The sequence below is a fragment of the Neolamprologus brichardi genome, chromosome 11, assembly GCF_056152115.1.
Source record: "Neolamprologus brichardi isolate AB-2024 chromosome 11, ASM5615211v1, whole genome shotgun sequence".
In the NCBI taxonomy this organism is placed as follows: domain Eukaryota; kingdom Metazoa; phylum Chordata; class Actinopteri; order Cichliformes; family Cichlidae; genus Neolamprologus; species Neolamprologus brichardi.
In genome coordinates this window covers 31539767-31554221 of record NC_142114.1, presented here as the reverse complement: position 1 = coordinate 31554221, position 14455 = coordinate 31539767, and the positions used below count along the sequence as shown (strand labels likewise).

At 43.5% G+C, this 14455-nt stretch overlaps 1 protein-coding gene and 1 pseudogene across 2 annotated transcripts in view; one reads left to right on the top strand and one right to left on the bottom strand.

Annotated features, from left to right (window-relative positions):
* The window catches only part of col6a4a (collagen, type VI, alpha 4a), a 59375-nt gene extending 58595 nt beyond the window's left edge, over positions 1-780 (bottom strand). The window contains 1 exon segment of the mRNA XM_087848595.1: positions 666-780. The gene's annotated coding sequence lies outside the window, so the exon portion shown is untranslated.
* Positions 781-4900: 4120 nt separating this feature from the next.
* Positions 4901-13574, top strand: LOC148100759 (E3 SUMO-protein ligase ZBED1-like; annotated as a pseudogene). The gene is made up of 5 exons (XR_015719797.1): positions 4901-5020; positions 5970-7702; positions 7885-8008; positions 8563-8654; positions 11094-13574. The product of XR_015719797.1 is annotated as an E3 SUMO-protein ligase ZBED1-like (transcript).
* The last annotated feature ends 881 nt before the right edge of the window (positions 13575-14455 follow it).

The following is a 14455-nucleotide window of genomic DNA, read 5'->3' as shown; positions in this document are numbered from 1 at the left end:
TTTGATAAAAACTAAACTGATGTCGTTTCCAAACAGTTTCTGCTTGAAATAAAAAAGCTCTTTAGATTTTGGATGTTAGAGCATTTGAGACATTTCAGCAGTATTCAGATGAAGCCACAGTCACACTGCAGCACCACAGGCTGAGGCTAACAAAGAGTCTACAAACAGCAGGTAATAAAACCACAAAACCTGCACCTCATCGCGTCTCAGTGATGAACCACAAAGTAAAACATCTGAACGACTGTCTCTGACTAAAAATCAAACAATCATCACAAAAACTGCTGCAGGAAAAAAACTTCCTGTGCATTAAAAAGCCTCCATAGACTCATTTACCTCACAGACGAAATGCAAACAAAGTACTTTAAATCATCAGCTCCTGTTAGTCTTTGCATGAATAATAATCAGTAATAGGAATGAATCATTTCCCCACACTTGTCCTCCTTTAAAGGAAACATTCATAGCTAAGCGTCACCTTTCTGCTGTCTGACACAACATTCATGTTAAAACTGACATAAATGAATTCACAGGTTAAAACTGACGAGTTTCTAAACCAATGAAAACACAGAGAAGCTGCATGAGCATCAGCCTCTGAATCAAAGCCCTTCACTATCTGCTCTTTATAAATCGCTGCAGCCATCCTGCCCATGCACAGGAGAGTCACTTACAGATGTGGCGCTCTGCGTCCGTGCCCTCCACGCACAGCACACGAGTGTGAAGCCATATAGGGAGCTGTAACTTGTTCTGTAGGAAACGCCTTCCTGCCGTCTCCACTCCTCCCACCAGCCTGCAGTGGGGGAGAAGTGATTGCTCATGTGAGTGCAATTTATAACTAAAGACACCTGATTGGTCTGTTTACATGTTGTTCTGCAGGACACCTGCTTCCTGTTTTCTTCCTTGAGCTTCTACATACTTGGTTGCTTCTCTGTGTTGTTTCAGAGGACACACACCGGTGGGCTCTTCAGAGGATGATACAACATGTGTACCTATGTTCAGATGAACCAGCTTACAGCTTTGATGGTTGATCAGCTCATGATGTGCTTCTCCAGGAAAGTCCCGCCTTCTTCAGAGGAACAGACCCTGCATGCTGTACAGGCCCCGCCTTTTCCTTGGAGCCCCCATGACAGGAAACTAGTTTGTGGTGCTGATAACAGTCAGTGACGAGAATGAGACGACTCCCAACATCTGCTCGAGAAACAAAAAGACTTTCTGAAGAAGTGGAGCGCACTTGTTCACTGGGGGAGGTTTTTCTTCCCTGCAAGAAAAATCCAAGACGGGAATTCTCATCAATGAATCAGCTTCAAGTGAAACATGAGCCACAGACCCCATCTGCCTCCATCTGCCTCCATCTGCCTCCCTCGCAGCGCCCTGAGGCCGCAAGGCAGAATGTTTCAGCTTGAACACATCTGGATGTGCATTAAGGCTGATCAATGACATTTAAAAAATAAAATCGTATCAGAAACCTGAGCTCGGACTTCCTGGAGCCCCGAAAGAGAGTTTTATATTTGGCATTGTAGTATTTTGACTGGTGTTTTCTTATTTCTCATTCGGATCTTCCTGGATGGTTTTATGTTTACATTCTCAGATCCTCTCAGATGTAGTCTGTGTGTTACAGGTTTCGGGTGTTTGTGGACCCAAAAGCAGATACAGGACAGAGAAAACTGAGGAGTAACAAAAAGTGAGCCGTTTGTTAGGCTGATAGCAACAAACTAAATCAAGGTGAACGGGAGAAACTAAAGCTGTGACATGAACACAGCCTGAACAGCAACATGAAGACAACCTGAGACACGAAGAGCCGAGACTCACGGGCAACACGTTCTCACTCCCAAAGCGTAACATTTTACGCTAGGTGACAAATCGTCAACATATTACGTTTTTGGCTACCCACCACGTTCCTAAATGACGACCTCGGAAAAATGAGGAAATATGAGAACCGTATGGACTCAATCTACACATGTTTGCTCTTTTTCTTCAAATCACTTAGAAACACGCTATTTAACATCATTAAAGTCCTGGTTAAGGTCAGGAAAAAGGTTAGGTTTAGGGCTGGAACGTCTATTACCGCGGGAGCATCATTGCACTGGATTTCAGCCATAACCCGCCGCGTACCATAAGAACGCCGAAGGTCTCCTTTTGTGTCCATCAGGAATGACCTGGGACGTGACAAAACGTCGCCATGTTACGCCTCGGGAGTGAGAACGAGCTCTCACGGGACAAACGAGAGACAAACACACAGGGAAGTGGAAACACAGCTGAATGAGCCTGAACGCCACACAGGAAGTAAACACACTGAACATCAGACTCTTCAAAATCAAACAGCAACAACAAGAGACAAAGACATGACGAGCTCGACAAATGTGGAACGAGGAATAGCAGACGTGACAGACGGAGAGACTCAGATAAGAGGGACGAGGACACGGGCATGACTGACAGCAACACAGAGGACAAGACAGACACATAGAAGACACAACTAGACTCAACTAAACACCAACTAAAATAAAAACACAATCATTAAACAAATAAACTGAAAACACTGGGTGACAGATCTATGATTGTTCCTGTTGTTTGTATGTTAGAGATGCTCGGTGATTCGTGTCTGCTCTCTGCTCATCAGCTCCCGAGTATTTAGAGGTGATGTCTTCAGTCTCAGTCGGTGTGTCTGTGTCCTCCAGCTTAGCTTACGCTCTGCTTGGGCTCAGTTTCATGTTTTCCTCACACTGTACGTTCTCCCTGTTTGCACTCTGGGTCCTCATCACGCTCCACACGATCTGCTTTGTCTCCAGACTTTGACACGTGGACGCTCTGTTACAGTGACCTCACAGCAGCCATGTTGTTGGTCACATCAGCCTTTAAAACCCACGCAGAGCAACGAGTTAATCGCGCTGCGCACACACTGACCTCATGGAGCTGTGACTCTCAGAGACATAAACATGTCTGTAAAAGAAATGTGGGTGTGTGCGTGTGTGTGTGTGTGATGGCCACAGTGATGGATCACTGCAGATATGGACAAAGGTATTTGGTTTGGCTGTGGATGGGATGCGGGGGAGGAGGAGCAGGGACGCTGGAGGAAGGCTCCGAACATGTTCGCGTCACATCAGAGCGTCCTGCTGAAACCTGAAGACCAAAAATGAAAAATAATTTTCTGAATTGAAGGAAGCAGCTGTTTGTTCCAGCGCTGCTGTTTGAATGTTCATCTTCTGCTCTTTAGCTCCTCACATGATTTAATCTGGTGTAAGTTTGTACTGCTGAAACACACAAAACAGTAACTACATGCACAGATTATTAATGTGAAAATATGCAGCATTAAATACTTTCAAAGCCAGGAAACATGTTGCTCTGTCCTGTTATCATGCTGAACTGTCATGATGGATGCTTTGTGAGAGAGCGCCGCTGGCTGCAGTCGGCTCCGTGACTGCTTCACTACAACTGTCCAAACATGCCTCAGCAGAGCTCAGCAATGACCCTGAATCACACAAGCAGCCCACACATCCCAGCATTCACCGAGGAGCCAGTAACCACAATACTGATACATACTGTGTGTGCGTGTGTGCGTGTGTGAGTGTGTGAGTGTGAGTGTGTGTGTGCGTGTGTGTGAGTGTGTGCGTGCACCGAGGGGAGATGTTCTTTTAAAGTTGTTCGAGACATTTCCTGCTGCGATGGCAGCTCAGATGTTCCTCTTACTCTTGCTGTGATCCAAATTGTTCTATATGTCACAGATCTTTGTTGGTGTTGTTCAACAGCACCAACAGCAAACGCCACCTCGACGCGCTTTATACTGTGAGGTGAAGACCTACAAGAACCCCGCGGTTGAATGATTTCCTGCTGCTGGTCTTTTATTCTCCGCTGCTCCTTCCTGCACTCCACGATGGCCGAAGGAGATATTATCACACGTCTACAGCTTACTGGAGGAGTATGAGAAACACCTCACTGTGTCCACACTGTTGTGACGATGCTGATTGCAGCGTGTGCACATGGAAAGGTGGGAGAGCTGCGCCGTGCTGCCACACGCAAATTACACATGAAAAAAAGACTTGTTTAGTCTATAGTGCTCCTCATTAATCTCCTTTTCTAAAGCAGGATAATTAACCACGTCTGCTGTGTGTCCACTTTAATATCCGCCTGTAAAAACTCTGGGGACAGTTTACAGATGTTGAAAACAGCAGATATTTAAACCGCAGGGTGTTTGTGTGTCAGCAGCCTGTGTGAAACACGGCGATCCTCCTTCTGGGTCACAGACAAAGAGAATCCACCCGGTCCTGGTGTTGGTCTCCAGGAGCACCGAGCAGGAAACACATGTGACCTCAGTCTGCTGCTGGTCCCAGCAGTGACTGTACTGTGGCCATAATGACGTTAAAGCAAAGACGATCGTCCTCACTGACACAGGAATTCAATAACACTTTGATAAGACGAAAGATGATGACATCATCATTGAATCATACCTGTTATTAATCTGTCTCTCTTCCACAGCGTGTCTTTATCCTGTCTTAACCCCATAGTTGGTCGCAGCAGATGGCCCCGCCCCTCCCTGAGCCTGCTGGAGGTTTCTTCCTGTTAAAAGGGAGTTTTTCCGTCCCACTGTCGCCCAGTGCTGTTGACAGGGTGATGAGGTTTTCTCCTGAATATTGTAGAGTAGCAGAAAAATGACTTTGACGACAGTCTTGTTGTGAGTTGATGCCATCTGATAAACTTGAATGGAACTTTTTTTGTCGCCGACGTCCTGCTCAGGAGACACGTGTCTGCGTGAGGCGAGATGGAAAGAGGTTACCATGGTATCATTAAAAATCATCAACTATTCATCCTGAATTCAAACAGATCTCATAACACAGCAAACATGACGAAGGCTGAAAGAAACTCGGACGGTGAACTGCGGGGCGACGGTGTGGCAGCTTTCCACAGCGGTGCACTTGGATAAAACCCACTAAGGGTAAAAACAACAAGAGCAAACTCTAGAGGTGAGACGAACAGACGAGCAGCCTCTAGAGCCTGATGACAGCTTCTCACCAGCCAGTAATCAGCAATAAAGGTACGTGTCACAGGGGGAGGAGCTTCAGCACGCACTGACCAGAGTCCGCAGCTTTGATTTTTAATGGATCATTGATGGATTATTAACTTTAAGAGCGACCAGAAGTCACGCAGGATGTTTACATAAGGACCAGCTGTGAGCCGAGCCTAAGAACACGTCCCACAGACGCTCCCCGACTCTGTGAATGGTGCTCGTGGTCGTTCGTGGTCATGACAGCTTGCACATTAATGATCATGGCAATGAGCTTGTGGCTTCCAGCTTGTGTGCACAGCTGGAAGCAGCTGTGCACACGGCTGGATCACGTGACGAGTGAAAACACGTTCTTGGTGTAACTTTAGGTTCCTCACACTGGAGTCACAGCTCGTTACAGTGGACTCACACTGCATACTATTCTTGTTGTGCGAGCACTTTGCAACTTGTTATTGTGTCTATGTACGCACTTCTGTTTGTCCTTCTTCCTGCTGTCTAATATTTATATTTCATTCCAGCACAGTCGGTGTGAATCTCACTGGGAGCACTGGTTTTGATAAGTGTTTTAGGTCTTCTTATACTTGAACACTGGGCGTTTCCAGTGTAACGGCGGATATGTAAAACTAGCTCATATTCACGTAATATAACGTTTGTGCTTTTATTTTGGTAACTTCCTGTGTGACCGGAAGTGAACGATGTAACGGTAACCAACTTGATGTACAAAAAGACGGAAGAAAACGGAAAGCTAATGCTAACGGAGAAAAGGGAGAGAAAAATATTGTTAAATTGTACTAAAACGAATGGTTCTAGCTACAGTCGACAGGGGAACAAGGTTTGTAATGTACATGATTTAAGTTGAGCAATCTGAAATGAATAATATGTATTATATAGTTTAATAGAAAACGGTTAGACCAGCGTAATGAGCGGTTAAAATGGTGTTATATAAATAACATGGTAATTGTTTTATTTGTTTGTCTAGCTCTTACGTTGGTTCGTTGTCTGATACACGGCAAGGAATAATAAAGGTCATTCAACAACCATCAGTTCTGGCCTTCTCAGTTCGACTGGATGCTACAGTAAGAGCTTGACCGCCGCCATTTTGCTACACCACGAGGGCTCAAGGTTTAACGGCAATTCCCACAACGTCCAGCAGATGGCAGAAGCAGGTCAGAGAATAAAACGGCGAAAGGCATAAGAAAAATAAAGTTAAAATGGAGGATTCAGAAGAAGACAATGATCAGTTTGCAAACAAAGAACAAATATTAAATGAGCCACAAGATAAAGCTCAAAGTGACTCCGCGATTCCAAGGTGTTCAGAAAGAGCCAAGGTGCCAACTGAAAAAATGCTAACTTATCAGAAGGAAGAGATAAGTAAAAAAGAAAAAAGACTATTAACTCTTTATGAACAATGGAAAATACAGGTGCGAGAAACAAGAGAAAGATTAAAGTTGGACATTTCAGAGAAAGAAATGGCAGATCTTGCAGATGATGTAGAGTAAAGAAAAGGTGAACTGCTAAAGTTGTACACTGAAATGAGAAGTCACATTGCACCTTCATCAGACATACGAAGAAAAACCGATGCATGTGAAGCAGTTACTCACGACATCGTGAAAGTCATCCTGGAAAGAATAAGCGGTGTAGATTGAGATTTTGATGGAGAATATGAAAGAAAACGTCTACGCAGACTATTAGAACATGATTATACCCAATCCATCTATGGTTCAACTGCAGCATCAAAACGTAGCCAACTGTCTTCAGCCTCACATCTTGCTTCTAAACGAGCAGATGCAGCAGCAGAACTAGCAGCAAAGGAGGCAGAGTACAAGATTGTACAAGAGGAACAAAGACAGAAGGAAAAGATAAAGGCTCTAGAAGAGGAGCATAAGAAACAAATGGCAGTTCAAACATCAGAGTTGGAACGCCTGAAAGCCGAAAGGGAGGTGGAAGCCGCTCGCGCCAGGTTGGACGCCTACAACAGAGAGTTATCACAACTTGATGATGCATATTCAGTTAAGATGGAAAAGGTGAACCTAGAGCATACACCCAAACACACTGTACCATCATACTCCATACCGGCGCCAACAGCCCCTCCTAGTGTCACCCAGCTTGCACAGGTGGTACAAGACAGCATAAGAATAAATAGACTCCCCACGCCAGAACCAACGATGTCTAGTGGTGAGCCAATAAAATTTATTGAATGGAAATCCACTTTCATGTCACTCATTGAACAAAAACGGTATGTAACTGGCTCAGCTCGCAAGTGCCTTGAAGGGACTTTCTTCAGAAATGATGAAGAAGCGTATAACGACGCTTGGGCAAAGTTAAACCAAAGGTACGGCCAGCCGTTCTTGCTACAGCGGGCATTTAGAGAAAAGTTATCTAGTTGGCCTAAAATACAGTCGAGAGATGCTGACGGGCTAAGGAACTTTGCTGATTTTGTGAATGCATGCATGCTTGCCATGCCTCATGTGAAAGGACTGCAAATACTCAATGACTGAAGAAAATCAGAAACTGTTGCATAAACTGCCGGACTGGATAAACACAAGATGGAACAGGCATGTAACAAAGACACTCATGGGCGGTGGTGAATTCGCCTCCTTTCTCTCGCTTGAAGCAGAAGTAGCATGCAACCCAGTCACTTCCATACATGCACTTCGCTCCACGGAAACAAATGATGACAAAAGAAACACAAGAGAAGTCAAAAGAAACAAGGCAAGTGTATTCAACATTAACACAACTGAACGAGATGTAAAGACTAAAATATACAACAGTTCTTCATGCACACTGTGCCAAGAGTCGCATCCACTTATAAAGTGCCCAAACTTTCTGCAAATGACCCTGGAAATGAAAAAGAAACATGTAAAGTATAATAAACATTGTTATGGTTGTTTAAGGCAAGGTCATAGTGCTAAGGACTGCAAACGGCGCCTCACTTGTGAAACCTGCTCTAAGAGACACCCGACCTGTCTTCACGATACGAACTACAGCATTAGTCTGCAAAGAGAAAAGCAAGCTCAAGTGAGTATAGACAACGCAACACAAGGGAACTCACCTGAAAGTGCAACAGCCATGGCATTAAATGTCGCTAGAGCAGAACACACAGTCAGCACCTCCATGATAGTCCCAGTATGGGTCTCAACGGCTGCTAATCCACAAAGGGAAAAACTAGTCTATGCGCTACTAGACACGCAGAGTGACACTGTTTTTATAGATCAGGATGTAACACAGAAACTGCAAGCAAATGTGTGCCCTGTAAAACTCAGACTAACCACAATGATGGGTAAAAATGCAGTAGTAAGCAGCGGAAAGGTGTGTGATCTTCTAGTGAGAGGTAGGGCTGGGACAACGCGTCGACGTAATCGATTACGTCGACGCGTAAAATACATCGACGTAAAACAATTTGCGTCGATGCGTCGTCACTTTCAAAAAAATACATGGCAGCAGCGAGTAGCGGTAACATGAGTGAGGCAGTCGCAGTCGACTTAAACCACTCCACCCGAACACGCAGTTCTACAGTATGGGGATATTTTAACCGAAAAGGAAATGATTCAGTCCTTTGCCGGCTTTGTAAGGTGGAAATGGCCTATCATAAAAGCACGACGGCTATGCACCAGCACCTCAAACGACGACATCCAGGAGCAGCTTCTGAAAAGGACAAACCACCGTAAGTTTTCAACTTTTTTACTAATGCTGGTTTTTACCCGTTAATTCATCCAGACCCCCCCCTCCCCTAGACATACACTTACTCATAGACAGAGATAAACACCCAACCTCCGTAAATACAAAACTAATTTAAGCTGCTTAGCAGTAACATATAGCAGCTGCTGTTTAGTTGTTTTTTTAAATTTGTGGCCCATGCTGGCAAATTGAGTCTGAACGCGCGCAGGCTGATTATCAGAATCGGCGAAAGACGAAAATGTGAGACATCGAATTGGCCGCAGGAGAAATGTTATCAAGGATAATGCACCGCCTGCTAAACGTAGCCATTGTGGACACTGTTACAACATTGTTAAAGTGCTTGCAAAAGCAAAATGACAACAAACTCTTGATTTGTCAAGTTTAATGTCTTTCATCCTATTTGAATGCTGTTTTTATACGTAATGCTTCTCCAGCTTGATCTTATAGGTCAAAGTTATGCCATCTATGACTAGAAAGCAGTGCACCAGTAAAGGTGCCATCAGCTATGGTTGTTTAAACGCTATTTTTTGGCTGCATATCATATGTTCAACATTGGTGATTATCATTAATCTCTTACTGTTATGCTATGAAAGCACATGGGATAACAGTAAGGCACATACATGGTTTTATATATATATATATATATATATATATATATATATATATACATACATACATACATACATACATACAGTGGGGCAAAAAAGTATTTAGTCAGCCACCGATTGTGCAAGTTCCCCCACTTAAAATGATGACAGAGGTCAGTAATTTGCACCAGAGGTACACTTCAACTGTGAGAGACAGAATGTGAAAAAAAAATCCATGAATTCACATGGTAGGATTTGTAAAGAATTTATTCGTAAATCAGGGTGGAAAATAAGTATTTGGTCACCTCAAACAAGGAAAATCCCTGGCTCTCACAGACCTGTAACGTCTTCTGTAAGAAGCTTTTCTGTCCCCCACTCGTTACCTGTATGAATGGCACCTGTTTGACCTCATCATCTGTATAAAAGACACCTGTCCACAGCCTCAACCAGTCAGACTCCAAACTCCGCCATGGCCAAGACCAAAGAGCTTTCGAAGGACACCAGGAAAAGAATTGTAGACCTGCACCAGACTGGGAAGAGTGAATCTACAATAGGCAAGCAGCTTGGTGTGAAAAAAATCAACTGTGGGAGCAATCATCAGAAAATGGAAGACATACAAGACCACTGATAATCTCCCTCGATCTGGGGCTCCACGCAAGATCTCATCCCGTGGGGTCAAAATGATCATGAGAACGGTGAGCAAAGATCCCAGAACCACACGGGGGGGACCTGGTGAATGACCTGCAGAGAGCTGGGACCAAAGTAACAAAGGTCACCATCAGTAACACACTACAACGGCAGGGAATCAAATCCCGCAGTGCCAGACGTGTTCCGCTGCTGAAGCCAGTGCATGTCCAGGCCCGTCTGAAGTTTGCCAGAGAGCACATGGATGATACAGCAGAGGATTGGGAGAATGTCATGTGGTCAGATGAAACCAAAGTAGAACTTTTTGGTATAAACTCAACTCGTCGTGTTTGGAGGAAGAAGAATACTGAGTTGCATCCCAAGAACACCATACCTACTGTGAAGCATGGGGGTGGAAACATCATGCTACGGGGCTGTTTTTCTGCCAAGGGGACAGGACGACTGATCCGTGTTAAGGACAGAATGAATGGGGCCAAGTATCGTGAGATTTTGAGCCAAAACCTCCTTCCATCAGTGAGAACTTTGAAGATGAAACGAGGCTGGGTCTTCCAACATGACAATGATCCAAAACACACCGCCCGGGCAACAAAGGAGTGGCTCCGTAAGAAGCATTTGAAAGTCCTGGAGTGGCCTAGCCAGTCTCCAGACCTCAACCCCATAGAAAATCTGTGGCGGGAGTTGAAAGTCCGTGTTGCTCGGCGACAGCCCCAAAACATCACTGCTCTTGAGAAGATCTGCATGGAGGAATGGGCCAAAATACCAGCTACTGTGTGTGCAAACCTGGTAAAGACCTATAGTAAACGTTTGACCTCTGTTATTGCCAACAAAGGTTACAAAGTATTGAGTTGTATTTTTGTTATTGACCAAATACTTATTTTCCACCCTGATTTACGAATAAATTCTTTACAAATCCTACCATGTGAATTCATGGATTTTTTTTTCACATTCTGTCTCTCACAGTTGAAGTGTACCTCTGGTGCAAATTACTGACCTCTGTCATCATTTTAAGTGGGGGAACTTGCACAATCGGTGGCTGACTAAATACTTTTTTGCCCCACTGTGTGTGTATGTATGTGTATATATATATATATATAACAACCAGATCCTTATCTAATTATTTTGATATTATGCTTTCCATATAATTTGTAATTATTCGAATTCATCTGTGTGCTGTGTGTGATTTATGATTTCAGGAACAAACAGAAAAGTCTGGAGGACTACTGTCAGAGAAGAAGTACACCATGCACCCCCCAGGAGGCGGCTGTACTTACCGAGAGCATCTTATCTATGATTTTAAAAGACATGAGACCACTTGCTGTGGCTGAGGGTGAGGGATTCAAAGAAATGCTGACCACTTTCCATCCAGGATACACTCTGCCGTCTAGGCGTCATTTTACAAGCATGATGGAGAGAAAGTATGAAACTTCAGTTGAGAAACTAAGGAATGAACTAAAAAAAGCCACATCCAAAATCTCCCTTACCACTGATGCTTGGACAAGTCTGGTCACAGAGTCCTACTTAGGGGTAACTTGTCATTTCATTAATGACAATTGGGATCTTCTCTCCTTCAATTTAGCAACATTGCCAGTTGAAGAGCGCCACACTGCAGAAAACCTTGCCTCCTGGGTGGAGAAGGTGGCAGAAAAATTCCACATTTCCTTGCATAATGTCCTTGCTGTTGTGCATGATAATGCAAGTAACATAGTTGCAGCTCTCCACATCCTGAAAGAGAAGTTTGGAGTGGTGTCCTATCGGTGTGCCGGGCATACACTGCAACTGGTTGTAAACCATGCACTGAAAGACCCCAAGATTGATAAGGCACTATCAGCTGCACGGGGCCTTGTAAAGCACATCAGGAAAAGTGAGCCAGCTAGCACCAAACTTAAGCAGAAGCAAAAGCAGATGGGTACAGCTGGGCATAAACTAATCCAGGATGTCGCTGTCAGATGGAACAGTTCATAATACATGATTGAACGTCTGTTGGAACAGAGATGGCCAGTGGTTGCGACGCTTTCAGATCCAAAAGTCACACAGCGTGGGAAACAGTACCTAGATCTGAAAAGTGATCAGTGGATTCTTCTGGATGAATTGAAGGAGGTGCTCAAGCCTTATGAGCAAGCCACTAATGTTCTTAGTGGACAGTCTTATGTCACAGTCTCTGTTCTTCCCCCCCTGCTGAAAGGTCTCCTGAAATCCACCAAAAACAAATCATTTGATTCTGCTGTAGTGAACTCTTTCCAGAACTGTGCAGAAGAGGAAATCTTGTATAGGTGGCAGCCAGAGGTATCTGCATTTCAAGGAGATGGAAAAAATGTGTCACTCATTGCTGCTGCCCTCGATCCACGTTTTCGTAAACTGAAATTCCTTTCTCCAGAAGATGCTCTGAAACTGCAAGTAACAGTACAGAGGGAGGCACTTGATCTCAAAAGGGAGCAGAGATCACAGTTACAGCAGGAACATGTGGGACAGGAAGCCTCAGCAAGTCCCCCGACGAAGAAGAGGTCTGTGTTGGACACTTTGTTGGGTACAGATTCTGAGGAGGAAGATTGTAATGAAAACACTGACCAGGGTGGGGATGGAGAAAATGAGGTGGGGAGGAAAGAAGCACTGCTGTATTTTTGGGAAGCTCCTATTCCAAGGGATAATGACCCCCTTACATGGTGGAAGAATAATGCAACAAGATTCCCCACACTGGCTAATTTAGCCAAATCATATCTGGCTGTACCTGCCACATCAACACCATCTGAAAGGCTTTTTTCAGTTGCTGGAAACATTGTCACCAAAAAAAGGGCAAGCCTGACTGCTGAGCATGTTGAAATGCTAACATTTCTCCACTCCAATGCATAACTACTTCAATGTGATGAACGTGATTGAACACACACAGAAATAGGAGAGAAGGATGGATGAAAATGGATATTTTGTTAATGAAGAGCACTTTTTTTGCACAGAGCAAAGTGAATGTTACGTTGTATTTGTTCAAAGACGCCATTTCTGCTGTTTATATTTTATTAATTTTTTGCTATGATTTCCTTTGTTCATATTTGTTTTGCACAACATTTATTTTTGTTAAAAACAGAAGATTGTACTACAATGTTATTGTGGATTTTGTTTTGTGAATGAAGAGCACTTTTTGGCAGAAAGCAAAGTGAATGTTACATTTTGTTTGTTTAAAGACACCATTGTTGCTATTTACTTGAAATGTTTTGTTAACTTTTCCTTAATTTTATATATGTTTGCACATTTCATTTCTTGTTAAATGCTATCTTTAGTGTATTGATTGTACGACCTCTACAACTTTATTTTGCAAATTTTTTTATTAAAAGGTCTTCAAATGAAGAAATTTGTGTTTTTCATTGATATACATAAATTAGTAAATATGAAATTGCTATACAAGTCAAAAAGATATGGAAATAATCGATAATCGAATCAAATCGAAATCGAATCGGATTGAAAAATTAATCATTAGATTAATCGATGCATCGAAAAATTAATCGCTAGATTCATCGATTAGGAAAATATTCGTTTTGCCCAGCCCTAGTGAGAGGTTACAATTCAGCAACAGTGCTAAGGCTCCCAACTGCTTACACAAAGGACTACATACCTGCAAATAGAGAACACATACCAACATGTGACACAGCAAAACTGTGGAGCCATTTGTTGTGTATTGTAGATGAGATCCCACCGCTCCTCAGTTGTGAGGTGAGTCTCCTGATTGGTTATACTTGTCCCCAAGCTCTGGCGCCCAGACAAGTACTCTTAGGTAAAGACAATGAGCCATATGCCATCCAAACTGATTTAGGATGGAGCATAGTTGGCAACTCAGTGCCATGCAATGCATCAGAGACAACAAGGAGTCTCTGTCAGAATAACTGTTAAAGAAATTTCTCCATGTACTCCCGCAGATGCAATACGTGCACTAGAAAAGGACTTTAAAGAAAACGAAAAAAAAGAAAAGATGGTGTTTCAAGACGACCTTAGGTTTCTTGAGAAACTTGAACAAGGCATAGCACAAACAGAAAAGGGACATTATGAAATGCCATTGCCATTTAAAGAAAGGCTACAAATGCCAGATAACAGACAACTCGCCGAGAGCAGACTCAATCAGCTCAAATGTAAACCAATGCGTGATGAAAAATACAAAAGAGGCTATGTCACATGCGTGAATGACATTATACAAAGGGGTGATGCTGAAGAGACTGATGATAATGGACCTGAAGGCGAGACACAAAACAATACTACACCACAGCAATGGTTCTATCTACCGACGAGTGAAACCCCTGCTGACATAACATCAAGGAGCACATCAGTAGCGGAACTGCTATCATCAAACTGGCTCACAGGCCCACAGTTCTTATGGGAAAGGAAGTTAAATCTTCCAACTAAAGAGTCTATTGAATTTTTGATGGGAGACCCAGAGGTGAGAAAAGGGCAAACACTCAGCAGCCAAACTACAGAACACAGAAGTCTCTGTGACCGTCTCACAAAGTTCTCATCCTGGTCACACGCTGTCAGTGCCATAGCACGTCTCAAACGTTTCCTACTCAGAGACAAATCA